Raw genomic sequence first — 6,299 nt, 5'->3', positions numbered from 1 at the left:
ATCAAAAACACCAATGATAGCCTCTGCTGGAGAGGTTGTGGAGGAAGGGGTTCCCTCATCCATTGCTGGTGGGAATGCAAACTTGTGCAACCACTTTGGAAAGCAGTGTTTCCGGCTTCCTTTAAATCTCCACCCACCCCTGTAATCACTTTTGAAGTTCTATGACACACATATAAAATACACACTATGGTGGTTTGAAAAATAATGCCCCCCCATAGATTTTTATGTTTGAATGCTTAGTCACCAGGGAGTGGTACTATTTGAATTGATTAAGAGGTGTGGCCTTGGTGGCAAAAGTGTATCACTGTGGGTGGACTTTGAGGTTTCAAAATCCCATGTGAAGTCCAGAGTCTCTTCCTACACTTCATGATACAATTCTCGGCTTCTGCTCTGGAGCCTGACTGCATGACGCCATCCTCCCTGTCATGATGATAATGGACTAGACCTTTGAAACTGCAGGCAAGCCCCCTTTTAAATGCTTTCTTTCACAACAGTCATGTTCATCCTGGTGTCTCTTCACAGCACTATAACAGTGACTAAGACTTACACCCTCTAGGATATCCCAGACTCAGAAATACAGATAGGGTGTGATACACCTATACATGGATATTAGCTTTTATACAAATGATAACCAGGCTATTATCTGAAGAATCACAGAGGATAAGTAGTGAGTAAGGGACTGGCAGGGAAGGAGTGCCTCGTTTTAGGAAAGTGAAATTAGTTAGTTTTGGATGGATGGGGTTATATCCAACTGAGTTTTTAGTCAAAGGGGTCCTATGTTAACCAACAATCCATAAGGGTACTGGGACAGGAGCATAAAGAGGGGAAAGGAATGGAAGAGACGGACAAGGGAGGGACAGTTAAAATTAAGGGCCATTTGGGGGGTAGTATAAAGATCTAGTACAGGAGATGCTTTCTAAAATATATTCATATATGAAGGTGACCTAAATGAAATCATCAAATATTTGGGGAGACAGAGCCCCAACTGGCTATCCCTTCTTATCAAATGAAGCATCCGGTACCTAGAACAAGTTACATCTGATTGAGTGGTTGGTCAAAGCGGTCCCGGGCTGTTGCCAAGACGATATAGGTTGCCCACCACAAACTGATGGCAAGGCTATTTTGCTGAAGACAATGTTTACATAAGTCATTGGCCAAGGAGCCGCTCTGGTTTCTACTATGAGCTCTCATATTCTAGTGTCTCTGGTATAGGAAGTACTCTGCATGCTGCCAAAAGAGAAATGTAAACACCAACCCAGTCACAAACCCTTAATTGAAAATGATATCCTGCCTGCAGAATATGCTAATGCAATAACGTCAGAAAGCTTGTGGGAGTAATATCTGATTTGAATGACGGCCCACCATGAGCTGAATTAGTTAATGCAATGATTCCCAGTTCCAACCATTTTTTCCTGGAAATGAACTGGCTTTATTTTACTTTATAGATACATAAAATTCCATTCTTCATATGTACTTTCCCCCCTTTAGCCATTAATACATTGATATGCATCTAGGATGGCTTCATTTCCTGGATATTTTGAATAGTACATCTGAAAACAAAGATGTGTGTGGATTTGTCACTTGCCCATCTTTCTACATCTTAAATCTAGACTGCTACTTTTGGCTGGGACGTCATTTCAATTTCAAATAAGATTGTATAAGGACTTGGGAGTGTAGATTTTGCATTTTATAAATAATGTACTAATCATTAGTATTCAGGATATTGATACTAGAAGCTCCTTGATTATCTGATATTCAGAACACATGGATCCTTTATTTTTGTTGGCCGAATCTGGCAACCTACTTGAAAACCCACTGACTTTGCAGGAATGTTGTAATTACATTGAAACTTTGTACAGTCAGAAGGCCACATTCACTGGCAAGACCTAAGAGGATAAAACACCATGTGGAGTGAGAAAAAAAAATCAAGATCCCAGTCATGTGACTAAAGAAAGTTATTTGGAAGTGGAACCTCCCACCCCAGTGGTAGTGAGTGGATCTGCTCTTGAGTGGATTTGATGTGAAACAGGCAGCTGAGACTTTCCCACACTCCGAAACCACAAAACTTGCTGGAGAAATTAAAGGGCAGAAGCCACAAAATTGACAGGTGACTTTGTGACTGGTGACTGATAATTAAAACATAGCTGTGTTTGACAAACTAGCAAAAATGGTATCTTAGTAGGTTCCAATCTGTGTTGTGATTTCTTTTTGTTATTCTTGATAATTTCTTAGGGTTTTGATTTCCTTTGTTTATGAGCCTGCCTTGAATAGGATTGAAAATTTGAGTATCTCAGTTTCCAAAATATTGAGGCTATTCATTTTGAGAGAAAGGGGAATTGCATTTTGTTCTCTGTCCCCAGAGGTAGTAGAGTGATTCATGTCCAACCCATGGCCCCTGGGCCAGTTGCACCCCAAGGAATCCATGCATATAGTTCAACCTCAAACCGAAAATATTCTTGAAAACATTATGAGGGTTGGGGGGTCTTTGTTGTAAATTGGATTTGTAATTTTTCTTGACTTGACTGTGTAGTTCTCAAGTGTTAACTTCATAAATGATAACATCTTGTCACAATGTTGAACATGCCCATTAGAATAAACATGTTCTAGACTTAAAAAGGGATCTTTTATTTCAGTTTCCCATCAGAGATACCAAATTTGGAGACTTGTTTTGGATCAATATCATGAGTAACTCTATATTTTCTCAACCCTTGTTATTAGCTTTATTGTGCTCAGGGTGCAAATCATAGGTTATTATTTTTCTTATTTTGGACAGAGAAATGATGATTCAGATTTTTTGAGTTCCAATAAATAATAAGCTTCTTTAATAATCTCTTAAAAGGAAATCTTATCTAGAAGTGTTTTCTTTTTGGTAGATCTTTCAGATATCTATCGGCTGTGCTGTGCAATTTCCTGTTATTTATCCTGAAGTTTGAAAGTGGGTCATATGAGATCAATTCACGCTGAGGTCTTAGTGTGACTGTACCATGTATTTCACAGGTTCTCATTGTGAGCTTATGCAGAATTCTCAGCTCTTTAAAATGGAATCAACAAGAACCCTTTCAAGGTCCTAGCGTAAATCAGGTAGAATCATACCTTTTAAAACTTTTTACTTAAAAAAAGTAAGCACAAGAAGGTTTAATTTGAAGCTTTAGTTTACTTGGATTTTGAGGTCTTTAATGTATACCAAGATTTAGTTTTTGCATTTTAATTCCTTCCTAAGAATGTATAAAGGAAAAATAAATCTCAGACTTTAGGATTCTTTGATGGTTTTTATTTTGTATTTAGTCTTATATGCAGAACCATAGTTTATATTGGACAAGATGAGCAGAAATAATTTGACATGAGAAATAGAAGTGAAATCACACTGTTGGCTTTGGGCACAGCATGCCTTTTGAATTAATTCCTAGCGGAATAGGAAGCAACCAGCCCTGCCTAGCAATGTGTGTTGACATAAGAAGAAAATCATCGTGTTTAGTTTGTGGTGATTCTGTGCTTTAGGTTTGGACAGCGCGCTGTTTTATACAGTTGTGTAAACAATTCTACATTTTATAGTATCAATCATGACATGGATGATTATACCATTTGATATCTTTTTTTTGCCATAGATCATTTCTCTTGTTAAGAAAAAGGAATAACTTCATGCTAAGTATTTCATTAGCTAACATTGCTATCATTGCACTAGTATGTTCTTTGAACTTGATCTCAATGTTTGTCTGGGATACTTTCAGATAAATCTTCTAAGTTAAATTTCACAAAGCCATAGAGTTAAAAATGAGGATTTTCCTTCACTTGTCTTAAAAAAAAGAGGTATGTATGCGTTTAACCCTGTATAACTGATAGCATTGAGAATTAGCCTCTAACTTTTCATCTTTTCATTTTGGAAGGGCCAGTCAGAATTACAAAAAAAAAAACAAAAAAAAAACCCTTAACCAATTTAATTAGGTGTTATTTTAAATCATTTTAGAAATGCTAAGAAAAAAAAATCCATACTGTCTGTCAGTGATTTCAGGATGATAGGAATGATTACAAAGAACAGCAGGCAAGGGATGTGCTTGTTCCATGAAAGAGAAACCTACAGCAACATGGTTCTTTCATAATTTCCATCAGAGAATGCATGCAAGGAAGCCATATTTTTAGAAATTTATGTGCATTGGTGATTGCCTGCGTGTATATCTGTATGTGAGTGTCAGGGACACTGGAACTGGAGTTACAGCTATGAGCTATCATGTGGGTTTTGGGAATTAAACCCAGGTCCTCTGATAACAGCAGCCAGTGCTCATAAAGGCTGAGCCATCTCTCCAGCCCCAGGATGCATAGGTGTGATGTTAAAATTCCATGAATGAGGGGAGTTAGTAGGTAACTGGGAGATGTTCAAATGGAGCAAACACTTAGCCCATTCCTGACACTCCCACGCTCACTTTCCACAAGTGTGCAGCAGATAACCTCATTGCAAAACTCCACAAGAGAAAATGAACACATGGAATTTTGCTTCCTGCTCATCCTTTATTTTTCAGGTGATTTTAAAGCTGAATTATGGATCATAGTCCCCAAGAAATGATATATTTAAACTTTTTGAAACATGATATATTCATAGGTACACCATGAAAATTTTATCATGGAAATAAAAATATAACAAACACACACACACACACACACACACACACACACACACACACACGTGTTTGAGCAAATCAGGATAAACAGGATAAATAGCATTTAAATTCCTGTAAACATTTAGCATTTCCGCATGTTAAAACTTTAAGCCATTTTCTTTTTTACTATTTTTATTGATTTATTGAGCTCTACATTTTCCTCTGCTCCCCTCCCTGCCTTTCCTCTCCCCTTCAACCTTCTTCCAAGATCCCCATGCTCCCAATTTACTCAGGAGCTCTTGTCTTTTTTTACTGCCCATGTAGATTAGATCTATGTAAGTCTCTCTTAGTGTCCTCATTGTTAATCCCAGAGAATTTAAGCCTTTTTCTTCTAATTGTTGGAAACAAAAAATGAGTTATTGTGGATGACAGCCTCACGTGTTCCATTAGCTAACTAGAGACACTCTTTAAAAAAATACAGGCTGTGACTTCGTTTCTTGGAGATTTGGTATATTCTTCCTAGGATAGGCATGTAAACTTCTGTTCTTCACAATTTCTCAGGTGATACTGAGGTTGCTGGTTCAGGAAGCACACCTTGAGAGCTGATGATGCTCTACAGTTCTTCCTTATGGCAGTTCAAGTTTGTCTTGTTTTTCCCCATCTAGCACTTTGAAAGTGGAAGCTTCTGTCCTTGTTCTAGGATCAGAACTATGGCTGACTCTAATATTAGTAAGATAGTATTGGAGGGCAGTAAAGATATCACAGAACAGGTGCTTTGCCTGACTTTAGTTTTCTGACTGCCTTCAGCTTCATGTATGTTTAAACTAGATCAGAATTTGAGCAGGAAAGCAGGGCACTATTCATAACGCTGCCTTAAAAGTTGAAAATTAAGGTTACTATGCTTTCATGTGGTCAACATACATGTCAGTCAACTTGGAGAGGCTTGAAGTTGTGCCTAGGTTGCAGGGAATATATGAAATTCTGTCTCTGTATCAGTGAAAAGCCCATTTTCACACTGTCCAGCATGGCCTTTTGTGCACTGGAGCCCAATGCGTGGAAAAATAGCGAGTACACAGCATTGCCGTCACTTGTCCCAAGAAGCTATTTTACTTTCGTTAAATTTCCAGAGATGATTCAAATAAGTGACATAAATTCCTGGTCCCCAAGGTGGACTATGAAAAGGCTCGTGCAGAGTTCTGATCCTGATGAAATCACCCACTGCGACTGCAGGATTGGTAATTCTGTGCTCAGCTGGTCAGCTTCATAGACGTGATCCCTAGATGTTCATATTTCAACTTTGATTAATCATCAGCCTTATCCCTTCAAGGTTTTCTATCTCCTGCTGGGTAGATTATAGTCCGGTGACTATGCCTAGCAGCTAGCCAGCTGGTGATAATTGCTGTTAATTTCCCGGTGTTTGGCAAGCAATTGTTCCTTGACAACTAGAGAGAGAACTGGGAGGAGTTGTCAGAAGGGCAGTGTTCATTGTTTCTATTTTATGATAAAGTGATAAACACTTGTTGCTAAACCCTTCAAAATTATATATAAAAAGGCAAATCAGAATGTGATGCTTTAAGCATAATCCTTCTAGTTGGAGAAATTATTTGCTCAATTTAAGTGAATTTTAGTTGTATCGCCCATTCTTTGTCACGCTCCATTGTGCTGCTACAACCAGGCACTTAAGATTGGGTCATTTGTGAATTTTGC

Source organism: Microtus ochrogaster, chromosome 24 (assembly GCF_000317375.1).
Source record: "Microtus ochrogaster isolate Prairie Vole_2 chromosome 24, MicOch1.0, whole genome shotgun sequence".
In the NCBI taxonomy this organism is placed as follows: Eukaryota; Metazoa; Chordata; class Mammalia; order Rodentia; family Cricetidae; genus Microtus; species Microtus ochrogaster.
This window is presented reverse-complemented; position numbering follows the sequence as displayed.